At 47.3% G+C, this 18,434-nt stretch overlaps 2 long non-coding RNA genes across 2 annotated transcripts; one reads left to right on the top strand and one right to left on the bottom strand.

The window, feature by feature from the left end:
- Nucleotides 1-516: 516 nt before the first annotated feature.
- LOC311582772 lies at nucleotides 517-10,398 on the top strand. Its single transcript, XR_014774226.1, has 3 exons — nucleotides 517-559; nucleotides 1,743-1,896; nucleotides 10,325-10,398. It is a non-coding gene; the product is annotated as an uncharacterized lncRNA (long non-coding RNA).
- LOC311582774 lies at nucleotides 3,698-12,266 on the bottom strand. The gene is made up of 2 exons (XR_014774228.1): nucleotides 12,082-12,266; nucleotides 3,698-3,956 (listed from the first exon to the last, which is right to left on the bottom strand). It is a non-coding gene; the product is annotated as an uncharacterized lncRNA (long non-coding RNA).
- Between the last annotated feature and the right edge of the window lie 6,168 nt (nucleotides 12,267-18,434).

Below are 18,434 nucleotides of genomic sequence, written 5' to 3'. Positions count from 1 at the left end.
TCTGCCTCCTGAGCACTGGAATTAAAGACGGGTGTCACCACCGCCACCGCCGGCAAGAGCTCACATCTTGATCTATAAGCAGTAGGCAGAGAGAGTGTACTGGGGATGCTGAGAGGCTTTTGAAGCATCAAGCTTGTATCCAGTGAGACCCCTCTTCCAACAAAAGCACACCTCCTACACTTCCCAAGCTGTCCCACCCACTGAGGACCAAGTAACCAAACGCATGATGGGGGCCATCCTCGGTTTTCAGCCTACTTAATTGGGATTAATCACATGGGCACAATTGGGGGCCTGGAGAAAGGGTAATCCAATGGAGGGGAAAATGGTTGGTTACCCACCTAACAGTCATGCTATCGGGTTGGTACTGTCTGTAGCTCCTGGGGTTCTCGGCTAGACCAATCAGACTATTGGCAACTTTTCTCCCCTAACAGTCTGTATGGCATTATAACATCTAGCCCGCGGGGAGGACATCTGTGGCTCAACTCCAACTTGCTTTCTCTCTGTCCTGCGATCACAGTGTGTGGCGTCTTCAGTCCCAGGGTTTTACCTTCTGCTTCAGGTGGGCAACCATGAGCAATGGAAACGGTGGATTGCGGGGGTGGGGTTCTTTCTGGGCCCCCTTGGCCATTGACTCATAAGGAGGTATGCTATACAGCACATCGGAGCTTTTGTTTAATAACTTACGGCTTTTGGAAGCAGAGTACTTCCTTTCTTTCTTTTCTTTTTTTTTTTTCTCTTTTCTTTTTGTTTGTTTGTTTGTTTGTTTTAGTTTTTCAAGACAGGGTTTCTCTGTGTAGCCTTGACTGTCCTGGACTTGCTTTGTAGACCAGGCTGGCCTCCAACTCACAGCGATCCACCTGCCTCTGCCTCCTAAATGCTGGGAGTCAGCACCCAGCTGGGCGGTGGTGATGCACGCCTTTAATCCCAGCAAGGTACTTCCTTTCAGACTTCATTACACCTTTTCATTATCTAACGAAGCAGTGGGACTCAATATGGCCTTTTTTCCCCTTAGTTTGGTTAACCTTTCTCCACCCTAATCCCCACATAAACCATTCCACTTGCAGCATCCCCTCCCACGTATCGCTTGTGTTCTTCAATCTTTCTTCCTACCTTATCTTCACAGCCCAGGCTGGCCTTGAACTCATTAGGTAGCCAAGGGTGACCTTGAACTTAGATCTTCCTGTTTCCACCACCTTAGAACTAGTGTTAGGTTTTTTTGTTTGTTTGTTTGTTTGTTTTTTGGGTTTTTTGTTTTGTTTTGGTTTGGTTTTGGTTTTTCGAGACAAGGCTTCTCTGTGTAGCCTTGGCTGTCCTGGACTCACTATGTAGACCAGGCTGGCCTCGAACTCACAGCGATCCACCTGCCTTTGCCGCCTGAGTGCTGGGATTAAAGGCGTGTGCCACCGCCGCCCGGCCTAGTGTTACAGCAGCAGTTCTCAGCCTGTGGGTCTCAACCTTTTTGGAGTTCAATGACCCTTTCACAGGGGTCGCTTAAGACCATCAAACAAACAAACAAACAATAACACCACCACCACAACAACAACACTGATGTTTGTAGCACAATTCAAGTTACGATGTAGCAATGAAATAATTTTATGGTTGGGGGGGTCACCACAACGTGAGGAACTGTATTAAAGGGTCGAAGCATTAGGAAGGTTGAGAATCACTGTATTACAGGTTTGTACCGCCATTCTTGGACTATGTGGCACTGGGAATCAAACTTATGGCTTTGTACATTCCAGACAAACTATCCACTGAGCTGGCTCCAGCTCCTGCTTTCTTCTGAATTATTTTAACCACATGCAGCTGACTCCCCATATCCCTGCTCTCTGCATCAACAGCAACAACAACAACAACAACAGCAGCAGCAGCAACAACATCCTGTCTGGTTTTGAGGTAGGTCTTACTCTGTAACCTTAGTTAGCCTCAATTTCTGTTGATCCACCTGTCGTTGCCTCCTAGGTGCTGGGGCTAAAGGTGTGCACTCCCACACCTAGCTTGGATGATTTTCTTGTTACCTGTTAAATAATACGGTAGAACCACGGTTTACATGCATTTGCACTGCATTAGGCGTTTAAAATTAGAGATGATATCAAGTCAGTGGTAGAGCACGCAGCACAGCCAGTCCCTCAGCCAACGCTCAGTACCACAAAAATTAAGGAAGTAATCCCAACGGTAGGGAGCCAAGGAAGAAGGTAGGTTGGATTAAGTTTGGCCTGGGGTACATACTCGCAAAATAAATGAATGGAAATGTGAAAGGACTAAGGATGTAGCTCAGTGCAGTGTGCTTGTCTAGTATCTTAAAGGTCCTGGGTGCCATCCCTGACATATGACTAAATAAACACACAGGAGAATGTGCACAGATCCTGTGCAAGTAGATCTTCTGTCTGAGCATCTGCCCATCCTGGTACCTGCAGGATGTCTTAGGAAAGTCTCCCATGGATACAGCCAAATACTATATTATGGTTTTCTTTCTTTTTTGGAGTGTGTGTGTGTATGTGTGTGTGTGTGTGTGTGTGCGCGCGTGTGCGCGCGCGCGCGCGCGCGCTTGCAAGTGAGGGGGTCCTTTCTCTGTTTTCCAAGCTGGACTGGAATCCACTAACATAGCTCAGGCTGGCCCAGAACTTACAGCGATCCTCCTGCCTCAGTCTCTTCAGTGCTGGTGCTGGGATTACAGGGCTGCCCATACCCTGCCTAGTTTTATATTGTGCTGTTGTTTTGTTTTGTTTTATTTTTTATTTTTATTTTTTGGTTTTGAAACAAGGTTTCTCTGTCCTAGCTGTCCTGTACTCACTCTGTAAACCAAGCTGGCCTTGAACTCACAGTCATCAACTAACTCTGCCTCCTGAGTGCTGGGATTAAAGGCGTGGGCCACCGGGCTTGGCTTATTGTGTTTTTAACCATTAGAAATAATAAGGATAATCAAAATTCCTCCAAGATAAAGTCTGTGTGACTACCAAGTAAGAACATAGGCATAGAAGCCATCTTTAAGAAAAAAAATTTTTTTTAATTTTCATTACACATAAATGTGCATATCAGAGACCAGAAGTGTCAGATTTTCTATAATGGAAATTGAGCCCTGGTCCTTAGGAAGAACAGCCAGTGTTCTTAACCACTGGGCCATCTCTCCAGCTACTGTCTCATCCCCCATGCATGGGTTCTATGTGTTGTTGTTGTGTTGTTTTGTTTTTTTGAGACAGGGTTTCTCTGTAGCCCTGGCTGTTCTGGATTCGCTTTGTAGGCCAGGCTGACCTCGAACTCACAATGATCCACCTGCCTCTGCCTCCCTAGTGTTGGTATTAAAGTCGTGCGCCACCACGCCCAGCCCTCCTATACCGGTTCTTAAACTCAGTACCCACAAACAGCAGGCTGAGGCAAGAGGACGGGCATGTTTGAGGCTGGTCTGAATTACACATCAAGACCCTAAGACAATAAAGTAAACATGAGGATGCAGATAAGGGGTGTAGCCTGGTCTGTGTGACTCTGGGTTCAAGTCCCAGGATAAAATAGAGGGAAATGCCTAGCTTGACTTTTCAGTAATGCATTGCATTTCTTTTCTTTCTCCTTTTCTTAATAAAAATGCAGCCTTCAAAGCTATGTTGAAAATACGGCTCAAACTTACATCATTGTAGTTTCAATGAGCCAAAAATTCTATTTTCTCCCCTATTACCCAGAATAATAATTCTTAAGAGCTTAAAAACTTCAAAGCACTTCACGAGCATTTAATTAGTCCTCTCTGGTGCCAAAAGAGAAGGACACAGACATTTACAGGACTTCAGCTGACATCCTTCAATTTGGCAAGACTTCTGCTGGCCTTGAAAAGCCGCGTCTGTCCCACGAAGGTTATTTGGGCCACTTGAGCATCAGTTGTCCTCACCTAACGAAACCTGGTAATCCGAGCGTCTCGAATTGCCATCTCCTTGGACTCTGGTGGTGCAAGAGGAGCTGCTGAAAGCCTGGAAGAGAAAGGGCGGCGATTCCTGGGAGAGCAGGGATACAAAGCGCATCTGTAGGGAACCTGCGAGATGGGGCGCGTGATTGAGGCCGGCGCAGATTGCATCAGCGTCAGATTGACTGGCTGGAACTGGGGCACTGCGAGGCGCGACAAGAGACCCTAAGCAGGCTCTTCTTAGAACTCCGCTCTCCTGAGACCCTGAGCAGCGGCAGCGGGACTCCACTGTCCTTGTAGCTCACCTCCTGTGCGTGGGAAGCTCCAGGCCGCTCTTTGCCCTCTATTCAGAGTTGCTTCCTGCGGAAGGTCTAACAAAAATAGAGCAGCCATGCCTGGGGGACCCAGTCACAGGGGTGGCTGCCTTCTCATAGCCTCCCCACTCCCATCAATTCCTGCTCAGGTTCTTAACGTTTCCAGCACCTGATCTGTCACACAATGGCAGGACTGACATCAAACTTAACTATTTTGTAGACTAATATTTTGATATGTAATCCAGGCTGGTCTTGAACTCCCTATATAGTTCAGGCTGTCCTTGAACTCTTGGTGATCCTCCTGCCTCAGTCTCAAATTCTGGAATTGCAGGCTTGTGTCACTATGCCCACTTTCAGCTTTTTTAAAAGGCATTAGTGTGTATGCGTGGTTTGCCCACATATATGACACATGTGTAGCATGTGTGTGCCTGGTGCAGTTAAAGGTTGGAAGAGGGCGGTCTCCTCCAATGCAGGTGTACCCTGGACTGCAATTACAGATACGGTATTAAAAAAAAACAAACAGGATTGCCAGGGCGGTGGTGTCGCACCTATTTAATCCCAGCACTTGGGAGGCAGAGGCAGGTGGATTTCTGTGAGTTCGAGGCCAGCCTGGACTACAGATGGAGTTCCAGGACAACCAGAGCTGTTACACAGAGAAACCCTGTCTCGAAAAACAACAACAACAACAACACCCAAGATTTACACCACAGGGTCCAGGGGTGGCTGAGGTGGGACAGCAGTCTTTGAGAAAGAGGGTCCAAAGGCTCTGGGTGTGTGGAACTAGGAGCTGGTTGCTTCCAGCGTTTCTCTCTGTACTTTAACTCTTAAGCTCTCAGGCTGGTAGCCTTGCTATTTGGGGCTGCAGGTCACAGTGAGAAGAAGGAATGAAAGAGACAAACCACAGTTCACACACACATAGGGAGCTCCTACAGATCATTCATAAAAACACAGATAGACAATCAGACAGACGGACACAATTTTGATGAAGCAGGGGACTTCAACAAACAAGTTCTAAGAGGCTTCACAATTTCCCACATAAATATACAGACAGACAGACAGACAAGCATGCCAGGTATGGTGGTGCCCATCAGGAGTAGGAAGGAAGCATCCAATGGTGTTTCTGCTTTGCTTTGTGGATGTGAGATCAAACCAAGGCCTTGCACATGCCAGGCAAGTGCTCTACCATGAAGGGGCCCAACTTTTGTATTTCTTTCTTTCTTTCTTTCTTTTTTTTTTTCCAATCACTGTCAGACTATTCTGCAGAATGCCAGATCATCTACACTGTTCCTCACATCCCATGATTTTTAAGTCACTTCACTACGTTCAAATTAAAATGCCTGCTATAGAGCCCTCATGGGCTCTGTACAATCTACTAGCCAAGAAGAGGGTTTACTTTTTTTTTTTTTTTTGTAATTTTTATTCACAGGGTTTCTTGTGAACTGTCCTGGAGTCTCTCTGTAGAGCAGGCTGGCCTCAAACTCGACGAGATCTGCCTGCCTCTGCCTCCCTGAGTGCTGGGATTACAGGTGTGTGTGCCACCACGCCCAGCTGAGTTTTTACATTTTTAAGTGGTTAGGAAAAAATAGTCATGACATGAAAATTTCCCGAAGGTACAGTTTTTACGGTTCATCATTTACATATTCTTTGCTCCAATACCAGAGTTGAACACTGGCTTCCTGGACCACACAGCTTGCCTTAGCTAAATATTTACTCTCTTGCTCTTTATAAAAGAAAGTTTGCCAACCTCTGCTACAGAGTAAACACATTGAGACAAGGCTTTGAAAAATCTTATCGTTTTGTCACAAACGAAGAGTAAACCAGAAAAGAGAAATTTAAAACAAAAGTACAAACGCATATAAAAGAAAGTAAAGCCAAGGTACATCCTCTCGTGAGGCCTTGGGAAACGCCGTGGAGCTCTTCCGGCAGCACTTTGGCTAGGTAAACTTCTTGCTATGGAGCTGATAATGAGAGCAGCAATAAAGCCGTTCATGGTCCAATGTGAACAAGGTTGAGGATTTTGCACACGGAGGGCTGCTTTAGCCTCCAGACGCTTGACTGCCGTAAGAAGACAAAGGACCAGACGGGCGAAGCAGCTTGCCCAAAGTCACACCAGTAGGAAAAGACACCTTTAGGATAGTTACAGGGTTTTGGAATTTCAAGGTTATTGCAACTTGACCATTAACCCACCATAATTTGGACACACTGTGACATCAAGCTGAAAACTCCATTGATAGGTTCTGGGCAGGGAGCCTTGCTGTACTATGAGCCGTTTGTGCAAGCTAAGCAGGAAAGATATGACACCGTGTAGGGGTGCAGGAACAGGTTCATTTTCTCCTTCGCCAGGGAGTCGTGGCACACCCCTTTAATTCCAGAACTCAGGAGGCAGAGGCAGGCGCAGCTCTGTGAGTTCCAGGACATGCCAAGTCTACAAAACAAGCGCAGGACAGTAAAGGCTACACAGACAAACCCTGTCTCAAAAAACAAAACAAAATTCTTCAGAAGTCCTGGGGGGTGGAGGGGGGTGGTTGGGAGAGTAGCGGGGTGGGAGGGGGCCGGGAGTCCCCTCTTAGGGTTCTCAGTCTCATTAATTAAAACAAAACAAAACCCAGACTCAAATAGAAACCCGAGAGCAGTTTATTAGAGTTTAAAAGAAAAATCTCAAGTCAGGCAAGCTGTCTCACAGTTGTAGGCCAAAAGAGGCTGAAGATGCTAAGGCAGCGTGTAAGGCAGTCACGTGATTGCAGGCAGCCACGCAGCCAAGACGGCAGCTCCAGAGAGACAAGGGGACTCCCCCATGCACGATACACGCCGCTGTAGCCTGCTGACTCACCGCAGGCCCAACGCTGAATCAATCCCAGGCCAAAGCCTCTGAAAGGCTCGCTAGAGACTTTTTAAAACATCAGGTGGGGGTCCGGGCAGCATCAGAAACAAAAAGAAGAAAGAGAATAGTCCTGCCCTTCTGAATCAGACCTCAGGACGGCAGGCCAACCCAGCTGAACATCATGGATAAACAGAAGACGGGGTAGATTAGCTCGGTGTCGTGGCTGCTGCACGACAGACGGCACACTTATTTAATAAAGCAGCCGTGTGAGGGGGATGCGACCTCATGGTAAAGTGCCTATGTCTTTTTTTTTTTTCTGAGACAGAGTTTCTCTGTGTAGCCCTGGCTGTCCTAGAATTCTCTTTGTAGACCAGGCTGGCCTCGAACTCACAGAGATCCACCTGCCTCTGCCTCCATGAGTGCTGGGATTAAAGGCGTGGCCACCACACCCAGCAACCAGTGGGACCTCTAAGGGGTATAGATAAGCTTGGCATTGGTGGTGCGAGCCTTTCATCCCAGCAGAGGCAGGCAGATCTCTGTGAGTTCGAGGCCAGCCTGATCTACACAGCACAAGCAGGGCTTCACAGAACAAACCTGTCTCAAAAACCCTAAAGCCAAAAGCAACAAAACAAAACAAAACAGGGCTGGAGAGATGGCTCAGAGGTTAAGAGCACAATCTGTTCTTCCAAAGGTCCTGAGTTCAAATTCCCAGCAGCCACATGGTGGCCCACAACCATCTATAATGTAATCTGGTGTGCACATGCTGACAGAATAGTATACAAATAATAAATAAATCTTTAAAAAACAAACAACAACAACAAAGCAGATAAAAGAAAGAGCACTGGAGAAAGGCAATGTCTATGGTCAGAGCGTGCAAAGAGGGAGGGTGAGCAGAGGACTGCAGAGAGCAGGAGGAGGCGTGGTCTAGATCACAGAACTAGACGGACAGCAGCAGGGGAATTCTAAGAATCCCGGGGTCTGTGACTTCTAAGGACACAGGGAACAGGAGATGTAGATTGGAGAGAGAGTGGTGGACACCTCAGAGCCCAAGAGAAACAGGAGGAGGTGGTCAAAGGAGCAGGGAGGCCTTACTTAGCCTTTGCAAGGCTGACCTCTGACCTCACTGGATCAATGGGATGCTTTTTTTTTTTTTTCCGAGACAGGGTTTCTCTGTGTAGCCTTGGCTGTCCTGGACTCACTTTGTAGACCAGGCTGGCCTCGAACTCACAGTGATCCGCCTGCCTCTGTCTCCCGAGTGCTGGGATTAAAGGTGTGTGCCACCACGCCCGGCTCGGGATGCTTTAAAAGGTGTCCAAAAGCCTGAAATCCCAGCACCAAGGAGGCTGAGAATGGAAGATCCTAAGTTCTAGGCTGGCCTGGGTTATATAAAGAATTCCAGGCTGCCTTAGGCTAACATGGCAAGACCTGTCTCAAAAAACAAAACAAAACAAAACACAAAAAACCAAACAACCAGAGTCTTCCTTCCATCAACCTAGCTTTTGTGAAATATTTTGTCATAGCGATTCAAAAGTCAAAAAGATAACTTCTTTGTCGGGAAGGCTATCTTTCTCCACCCACCCATTCTCCTCTCTTTCTCTGTTTAGAGCCAATCCAAAAAGAATACTTTTTTTTTATTTTTCTAATTGCACTTGGGAGGCAGAGGCAGGTGGATCTCTATGAGCTCCAGATGCTGTGGAACAGGCAGGCACCAATATCCGGGTATTTCTTCTCTTTAAATGACTGCACATCTTCTCTCTCTACCAAAAATATATAGGGACTGTGACTTCCCTGAGTTTTGTTCTTGCATGGTGTTTTCAGTAAGAAAAAACAGTCAGGTGTGGAGGGGGCAGGAGATAAAGCTTCACTCCTGGGCTCCAAAGGGTGGTTTAGATTGCCCAGTGATGTGTACTGTGTGTCTGCTCTGTTTGTGCTTTGGCCAGGATTAAGACACACAGAAAGCCCCCGACGTGACCACACAGTGTTGGGCAGCCAAAGCTCAGGGATGCTCACCCACACATTTAGAGACAACTTTCTGCCTTTTCATTGTGACTGGACCAACTGCCTTGGAATGTATATCCATTTCTTGTCACTTCAAATCTTTATTTTATAGTTCTTTTTGTTTTGTTTTTGTTGTTGTTGTTTGATTTTTTTCGATGCAGGGTTTCTCTGCCTGTAGACCAGGCTGGCCTCCAGCTCACATCAATCTGCCTGCCTCTGGGATTAAAAGGCATTATTTTCTAGTTGTTAAAGGGAAGTTATTTTCTAGTTCTTAAGAGGAAGTTGCAGGATAAAGACAGACTAGAAATAGAACTCCAGATGTCATTGTGTTGAGGATATCTATGAGTCAAGTTTTTAAAATGTATTTTGTTGTGGTGGTACGGTGGTGGAATCCATTGCCTCACACTTCTCAGGTGCTCTGCTGCCTTGCTATGTCTCTAGCCTAAGAAGCCAGAATTTTGTCATTTTCCTTTCTTTCTTTCTTTCTTTCTTTCTTTCTTTCTTTCTTTCTTTCTTTCTTTCTTTTGTTCTGGCTATCCTGGAACTCACTATGTAGATCAGGCTGGCTTTGAACTCACAAAGATCCATCTGCCTCTACCTCCCAAGTGCTCGGATTAAAGGCGTGTGCCACCTTTAAAGGCCGTATCTTATAGATAGTTCCTTGATTCCCCTCTTTGTTTCTAGCTGTTTCACAATGACTTTTTAAAAAACAACAGAGTCTTACATAGGCCAATGCTGACCTAAAACTCTATGAAGCTGAGGGTGATCTTGAACTCTGTTCTTCCTGACTCTCCCTCCTAAGGGCTGAGAGTACAGGAATGGAACACCACAGTCCACAGTACTCAGGAGAGAGAGGCAGGCAGATCTCTGAGTTGGGAGCCAGCCTGCTCTACAGAGTGAGTTCCAGAACAGCCAGGGCTACACAGAGGAACCTGTGTTAAAAAACCGAAGCACCACCACCAAAAAAAAAAACCCAAAAAACAAAAACAAAATGCTTTCCTCCTCCTCCTCCTCCTCCTCCTCCTTCTTCTTCTTCTTCTTCTTCTTCTGTTTTTGTTTTTGAGACAGGGTTTCTCTGTTCAGCCTTTACTGTCCTGGACTTGCTTTGTAGACCAGGGTGGCCTTGAACTCACAGTGATCCACCTGCCTCTACCTCTCAAGTGCTGGGATTAAAGGTGTGTGCCACCACCACCCAGCTGACAAAATGCTTTTCTAAACACAGAGAAATTAGTTTCTCATGCCAGGTTTACATGTTCCCAGCTCTGATCAGTAGTACAAGCTCTTCCTCTTTACTTCCACCAGAAAGAATAACAGTTAGTAGAGAAGATATTTTACATGGATAGCTTGGAACTGTTTCATTACACTCGGCATGACACATTTTTTGGCCAAAAGAAACAAGATACTTCTAGCAAAGAATCCAACTGCGTAGGGCTGGAGCCATGGCACAGAGATTAAGAGCAGCCCTTTCAGAGGACCCAGGTTTGGATCCCAGAACTTACTAGTTGACTCACAACCATCTGTAACTCAATTCCAGGGAACTGTCGCCCTCTTCTGGCTTCTGTGGGTACTGAATGCATATGGTGCACACACATGCAAGCAAATACACAAACACATAAGACAAAATAAAAGTAAGTAGAAGAACAGGAGGAGGAGGAAGAGGAAGCAGCCGCAGCCGCAACAGCAGCAGCAGCAGCAGGAGGCGGCTGTGGTGGTACACACCTGTAATCCCAGCATTTGGGAGGCAGAAGCAGGAAGATCAAGACTTAAGTCCAACCTCAACCATACAGACAGTTTGAGGTTAGCCTGGCTACTTAAGACTATCTTAAAAACAAAAGCAAAAGCAAAAACCACAGTAAAGAGCAGCCTTTGCCACCAACCCCTGATATTCGACAAGGGAGAAGGGAACCTTCTAGACAGTTCTGTCAGGTTCATAGCTGTCCTTTGCTAGCATGGGAAGTGTGGTAAGGCCTGAAAGCCATGCAAGGTGCACTCAAGCCTGAGGCATGAAGTTTCTAAAAGCCCAGAGTAGGTCAAAGCCTTGCTAAGAAAAGTCTTCAGCAGCCGGGCATGGTGGCACACGCCTTTAATCCCAGCACTTGGGAGGCAGAGGCAGGTGGATCGCTGTGAGTTCGAGGCCAGCCTGGTTTACAAAGCAAGTCCAGGACAGCTAAGGCTAATACAGAGAGACCCTGCCTTGAAAAACCAAATAAATAAATAAATAAATAAATAAATAAAATAAAATAAAATAAGAAAGAAACAAACAAAAGAAAAAAGAAAAATCTTCAGGACAGTTCTCCAAGGAGTCCTCAAGTAAGAGAGAGGTTCTGACTGCCTTGCTTCAGACCCTTCTCAAGGGTATTTGTATGGCGTGCAGCCTTTGAAGACCGAGATGACACCCTCACTGGTGCAAACAGTGGGGCTGCTCACAGCATCAGAAGATGGAAAATGTGAGGACCATCTGGAGCCTCATCCTGCCCTTTTGTGTCCCCCCCTCCCATTGGTGTGCATTGCTGCCCACTCTACGTTGCTCCAGTGTATTATGAATTCTCCTCCACAACCCTGGCAGGGTAGCCTGGCACTACTGAGGGGAGTTCTGTCCTCGTGGGACAGAACGTAATAACTACGAGTACTTAGTTGTACGGTAAAGCAATTTTAAACACTAAAAATAAAATGTTATTCATTATACTGTCAAAAATAAATTCTAATATCATATTCCCTCTCCCCTGTTTTATAAAGAGATTAGTATTGCTGGGGCATTTTATTCTGGAGGGAATCAATAATTGGGCTGAGATAAAGAGAGAAGTTCTTTAACAATTCAATTAGGGAAGGAGGTGTTGGCACCCTCAGCACAGTTAAAAGCAACCAAAGGCATTCACTCTTTCTATTGACCTGCCTACCTATCTATAATGCTACCTATACCAAATGTATATGCACACAGACACACACACACACACACACACACACACACAGAGAGAGAGAGAGAGAGAGAGAGAGAGAGAGAGAGAGAGAGAGAGAGAGAGAGATGAGGTACATATGTAGCTCTGGGCTAGAGAACTTACTCAGTGGTGTAGAAAAACATGTGAGCTGTGGCCCCTTGCCAAGAAGGTGGCTGATACCCAAATGGAATAAAAACAGAGGTAAGTCTGTGGAAGAGGTGAAACATGAGGCAGGAGCACATTGCTTTTGACCTGGACACAGGAGGCTGGAGAAGGTGGGGGAACAGAGAGTGGTCCGAGGAACTCGTTATGGGGGCACAGAGAAGTGGGTATAACTGGGGGGGAGGGGGTGGGGAGGGAGGCGCTGGAGTTGGACCCATAACCTGGATTACAATGGGGATGTGGCTGAGGGAGGACTTTGGACTAAATGAGTAACTAGTGTGTGCTGTAGAGTGTGGGCTAAGGTACCAGCTGGAGCAGGCAGGTCACACACGAAGAACAGGGAAGTGTTGGAGGGTTGAAAGTCACAACAGAGGCAAAGGTGAAAAGACGGAGAAAGGAAAGAGGTCGGAGGGCATCCACCAGGGAAATCCTGTTCCCCTTCGCTCCTGGTTGTGGAGAGACACGTGGAGACTCCTGCCTACAGAGGGAATGGCAGAAGATGTCTGCCCTCTTACTTCCAGACAGCAGCTCAGCAAGGGTGCAGCCTCCACCCGAAGTCAGACTTCATCCTGCCTTCCCAACAGATCTGAGAGACACGGATCTGAGTCATGATGTTTAAGACGTTAAGTAAGAGAAGCTTTTGCGTCCGTGGGTCTAATCAGATCTCACTTTAATAGCTAGCTATTAGAATGGTAGCTCCTTTCACACTGGGCACCTTGAATTTTTCTATCCTACAAGAGAAAAATAAAAGCCACCCCCTCACCCCTGCCAACACCTTCCAGCTTTCCCTCTTCTTTAAAAACACTGCTTTGTCTCATTTCTAAAGATATGTATGCCGGGTGGTTGGCGGTGCACGCCTTTAATCCCAGTACTTGGGAGGCAGAAGCAGGTGGATCTCTGTGGGAAGCAGGTGGATCTCTGTGGGTTCGAGGCCAGCCTGGTCCACAAAGTGAATTCAGGACAGCCAGAGCTACACAGAGAAACCCTGTTTCAAAAAACCAACCAACCAAACAAAAAAGGTATGTATAAGACCAGGGTGGTCTAGAACCCATAATTTTCCTGAATCCATCTTTCAAATGCTGGGGTTCCAGGTGTCCACTACCACCACACATGGCTCTCCTCTTCCTCCACCACCACCACCTCCTTCTCCTCCTCCTCCTGTTGTTTTTCAAGACAGGGTTTCTCTGTGTAGCCTTGGCTGTCCTGGACTCACTTTGTAGACCAGGCTGGCCTCGAACTCACAGCGATCTGCCTGCAGCTGCCTCTGGAGTGCTGGGATTAAAGGCGTGCGCCACCATGCGTGGCCTCTTTTTTTTTATTTTTTTTATTTTTTATGTGAACTGGGAGCTACAGACAGTTGTCAGCTGCCATGTGGGTGCTTGGAATGAATGCTAGGTGCTCTGAAAGGGCATCAGGTACCCTTAACTACTGAGCCATCTCTCTAGCCCTCCTCCTCTTTTTAACAGAAACACCTGGGCAAATCTGTTTGGTAGGTGAAACTCCCGAGACCCTTGGCAGGCAATGCCTTTGTGATGGCCTACTGTCAGCAGGCTTCACATTCCATTCTCTCAGAGGTGACACTTGTCCCAGCGTCCACACTTGCTGCAAGGAGGCTTGCTTCTCTGCCACCTTTGATAGCCAGTTCACTGGCTCCACCTCTTAAGTCCTTAACAAGCAGAAACTCGTCAGAAGTAGGCCAAGGGTCATGGTGCATACGCTTGGGCAATCCTGAGGCGAGGGCAAGGTAGCTGCCCACGTTTTGCTGCCCTCAGCCTTCCTGCCTCAGATCCTGCTCAGGCGCAGGTGACGTGGCTTCCTTGGGGTCTTTCAGAGTTCAAGGGTGGGTGACATCCAGGAAGGGGCTTTGTCCGTGAACTCAGAGAGTGAACGAGGAGCCTTCCTCCACTGTGGTTCTGCCCCTGCCTTGGCACCCACACAAAAAAAAATCCTGGGACATCTCCCTACACCTCTTAAGTGTTAATTACAGAGGTTTGTCCACACACGTGACCAACCTCCTCAGCCAGCTCTGCTAATGGAAATACCTTGAGGTAGCCAGGGAAAGGATATCATTGCACAATCCTTGCCTCAGCCAATTTTTCCACTAAAAACCAATAGTTACTTAGCAACCAAAGCAATTTGGCCCAGCTCAGAAAATGATCCATCCCTAAATAGTACACTAAGATAGCCTATACCCACCAGCTCTGTCTGAGGGACTCTGAATGTGGGTTCCTTGGGATGCAGCAGTGCTTGTAATCGTTGACAAGTTTACCAAGGCGGCATGAGGTAACAGACAAACTGAAAGATGTATTGTTGATTAATGAAAGTGGCTGGTTGTGGAAGGAGGGTTGGCTGAGACGTTCTGAGAGCCAGTTAGGCTTCATTCCTCGTGTCCAAGCCCCCGCTGGGCATTGCTGATCATAAAAGTCCTCCATCAGACAAGGGGACAACTCAGTGGCAACATTTGACACTTCTCCCTCCACCCAGTGGTGGCCTTGAGGTGACGACGGTCAAGCTGTATCCTCCAGAGGTAGCAGCCTACTAAGCATGTTTCGGGACTTTCCCCACAGTGCTGGAACCATTCCTCGCCCCCCTCTGAGCCTTGTCAAATGATATGCTCTCCCTTGGCTTTGAACTTAATTGCTAAGCGGGTGCTGGTGTGGTAGTGCACTCTCTGATACCGAAGAGACTGAAGCAGAAGGGTTAGGATTGTGAGTTCAAAGCCCGCCTGGTCAGCTTAGCCGATCCTGACTCAAAATAATAAAAGGGTAGTATGGGCTGACGGTGTAGTAACGGTTGGTAGAGTGCTTGCCTAATGCGCTGGGAGCCCTAGCACCACATAAAGCCTCAGCACCACATAAAAAAACGAGCATGGCAGCACAGGGCTGTAATCCCAGCACTGAGGAGGGGGGAAGCAGGAAGATGGGAAGATCAGAGGCCAAGTGGGTTATAGGAGCCCCTGTCTTTCCGTAGATATATAGATAGATAGATAGATAGATAGATGATAGATAGATAGATAAATGATAGATAGGTGGTAGAAAGCTAGATGACAGATAAATAGATGATAGATAGGAAGATAGATGATAAATAGATGAATAGATTATAGAAAGATAGGTGACAGACAGATGGTAGATATAGATGGATGGATGATAGATGATAGATAAATGATATCTAGGTAGATGAGAGACAGATAATAGGTGATAGATAAATCACCTATTTAGATAGATAGAAAGATAGGTGATAGATGATAGACAGATGATAGATGCTAGCTAGCTAGCTGAGGGTGTAGCTCAGTGGTAGAGCACCTCCTTAGCATTTCCAGAGTCCTGGGCTCAATTGCCCAGAATTAAACCGTGATTCACCCAGTTTAAGAAACTGGCTGGGGAGCCAGGCGTGGTGGCGCACGCCTTTAATCCCAGGACTTGGGAGGCAGAGGCAGGTGAATTGCTGTGAGTTGGAGGCCAGCGTGGTCTACAAAGCGAGTCCAGGACAGCCAAGGCTACACAGAGAGACCCTGTCTCGAAAAACCCAAAACCAAACCAAACAAAAACCAAACTAGGACTGCCTCTGACATGAACTCTAGTGCCCGTGATTTTGATGACTTCCCCTAGGTGGGGTGCCACACACAGAGGAAGGGAATACAGGCTATCCTGATGAGACCTGATAGGCTGTGGTCAGACGGTGGGGGAGGAAGACCCCCTTGTCAGAGGCCTAGGGGAGGAGAATAGGGCAGAAGAGGGAGGGAGGGTGGGAACAGGAAGATAGGATCGAGGGAGTAACAACCGGGATGCAATGTGAATAAACTATAATAAATAAAAATTAAATAAAGGGCTGGAGAGATGGCTCAGGGGTTAAGAGCATTGCCTGCTCTTCAAGAGGTCCTGGGTTCAATTCCCAGCAACCACATGGTGGCTCACAACCATCTATAAGGTGAGCTGATGCCCTCTTCTGGCCTGCGGGTGTACATGCAGATAGAGCACTCATACATACATAAATAAATCTTTTTTAAAAATTAAATAAACAAGAAACTATATAATAAGTAGAAGAGGGCTTGATGAAGATGGGCTCCTACCTTTCTGCTAGGAGCTGTACACAGGGTTGGCAGATGCCATTTGGGGATCAGGTAAGGAGAAAGAAAAGAAACTGGTTCTGAAGAAGCCGTTCAGGCAGAACCAAGCACAGGGGAAATGTATCCTCCTGAAAAGCCAGTGTGAGTCCACGTGGAGGTGTGCATGCGAGATGACATGGGAGACAGGGCAACAGGCCAATCCACTAAGTCGTGGTACAGAGCTTGCATTTCATCGTATAGCTGTTGGGGAGCCAAAAAGAAGCCAAGCAGGCAAGTAGCTAGGGGTGTGTCTGGGCAAGATCGGTCTAGTTACCAAGCTCCAGAGGGCTGGAGAGAGGCCCAAGGGGCTACAGGGAACCCAGCGACTGGCTGTTGCAGTGACTCAGGCATGAGACAATCTTTGTTTTGCTCATGATCTGGACACAGAAAGGAGCGTGCGTAGGAGAGGAGAGCCACGGAACAAACTACGGGGTGGGTAGAGGCGTTAAGAACTGAGGAGGGATCAAAACGCCCTGGCGCTGGAGGATGACTCAGCTCGCAAAGCATGGGTCCCACATGCACGGGGATTCCCGGAACTCACATAAAGAGCCAGGTGCAGCCGGGGCAGTTGTGGCGCATTTTTTTTTTCTCCCAGCACTCGGGAGGTAGAGGTAGGTAGATCTCTGAGTTCGAGGCCAGCCCGGTCTGTTGAGCAAGTTCCAGGGTAGCCAGGGCTCCATGGAGAAACCTAAACACATAAGTAAATAAAGCCAGGTGCAGTAACCGGTGCTTGTAATCTCTGCAGTGTTGAGGTGGGAGGCCAAGAGATGAAGAGGGTCTTGGAGCTCACTGGCCAGCTAGCCTACTTAGTTCCAGGCCTTACAAGGGCAATCTCAAACAAAAGGGAGAGTGTACCTAAAGAATGGCGCCTGAGGTTGTCTGTCCTCTGCTTTCTGCACGCAATTATGTTCAGACCTGTATATATGTACCTATACACACGCTCATTTGCACACATCTCCACACATGCACATCCATCCATGCATGCATTCCTTACATGTAGATCCACACACATGTATGGACACCAACCCCCCCCCCCCCACACAATACAAATGTCTTCTTTGAGCGCCACCTGAATGCTATTCATTAACCTGGGGTAGGGGCTGAGTCACGTCCCTTCTCCAAATATATAGGCTGAAGCCGGAGTCTTCTTTTAAATAATTTATTTATTTTTATTTTATGTGCACTGGTGTTTTGCCTGCATGTGTCTGTGTGAGGGTGTCAGATCCCCCTGGAAATGGAGTTACAGATAGTTCTGAGCTGCCATGTGGGGGCTGGGAATTGAACCCTGGTCCCTCTGGAAAAGTGGACAGTGCTCTTAACCACTGAGCCATCTCTCCAGCCCCAGAAACTTCATTCATTCATTCATTCTTTCTTTCTTTTTTTCCTAGACAGGGTTTCTCTGTGTAGTATTGGCTGTCCTGGACTCTGTAGACTAGGCTGGCCTCAAACTCACAGAGATCCGCCTGCCTCTGCCTCCCAAGTGCTGGGATCAAAGGTGAACACCACGCCCGGCTCAGAAACCTAATTCCTTAATGAGACAGTAAGAGATGAAGTCTTTGGGAGGTGACTAGGTCATGAGAGTGGATCCCTCATGAAGAGTGATTGCTTCCTTTACAAAAGACCCAGGAAGCTCTCAGCAGCCCCCTTTTTCATACACGAGGATACAGTGGCAACAACCCGTCAGTCACCTGCTACCCAGAAGGAGGCCCTCCCCAGAACCCAGTGCTGTTGGTACCCTGATCATGGCCTTCCAGCTTTCAAGAATTGTGAGGGATATAAGCCACCTGCTTTGCAGTCCTCTGTCATGGCAACCTAGACATGCACCCAGGATGGAGTTGGGAAAAAAAAAATCAACAATGAAATTCGAAATGCTTGCGAGAAGTTTACAGAACTCATATGCATGCTAAGCTCCGAGAATGTGCTAAGTGCATGGCGGACCTGAGTAGGCCTCCTGAAGTTGCCTTTGGCTCACGGCACTGGCTTAACCAGGCTGCTGTGCTCCTGACTCACAGGAAGACCCACCCCCCAACCCCCACCCCAGCCTGTGACTTAAGGCCCAGGGCTTCTGCAAGACCTGTGCAGAATCAGCTCCAGTGAACTGACTCCGTACAGATGTTCAGGATGTTTATGACTTTACTCTTTTTTTTGTTGTTGTTGTTTAAAGTTTTTTTGAGACAGGGCTTCTCTGTGTAACAGTCCTGGCTATCCT

The sequence above is a fragment of the Acomys minous genome (genome assembly GCF_964271855.1).
Source record: "Acomys minous genome assembly, chromosome: 14".
NCBI classification, from domain to species: domain Eukaryota; kingdom Metazoa; phylum Chordata; class Mammalia; order Rodentia; family Muridae; genus Acomys; species Acomys minous.
The sequence above is the reverse complement of the archived record's forward strand: the minus strand, read 5'-3'. Positions and strand labels throughout refer to the sequence as shown.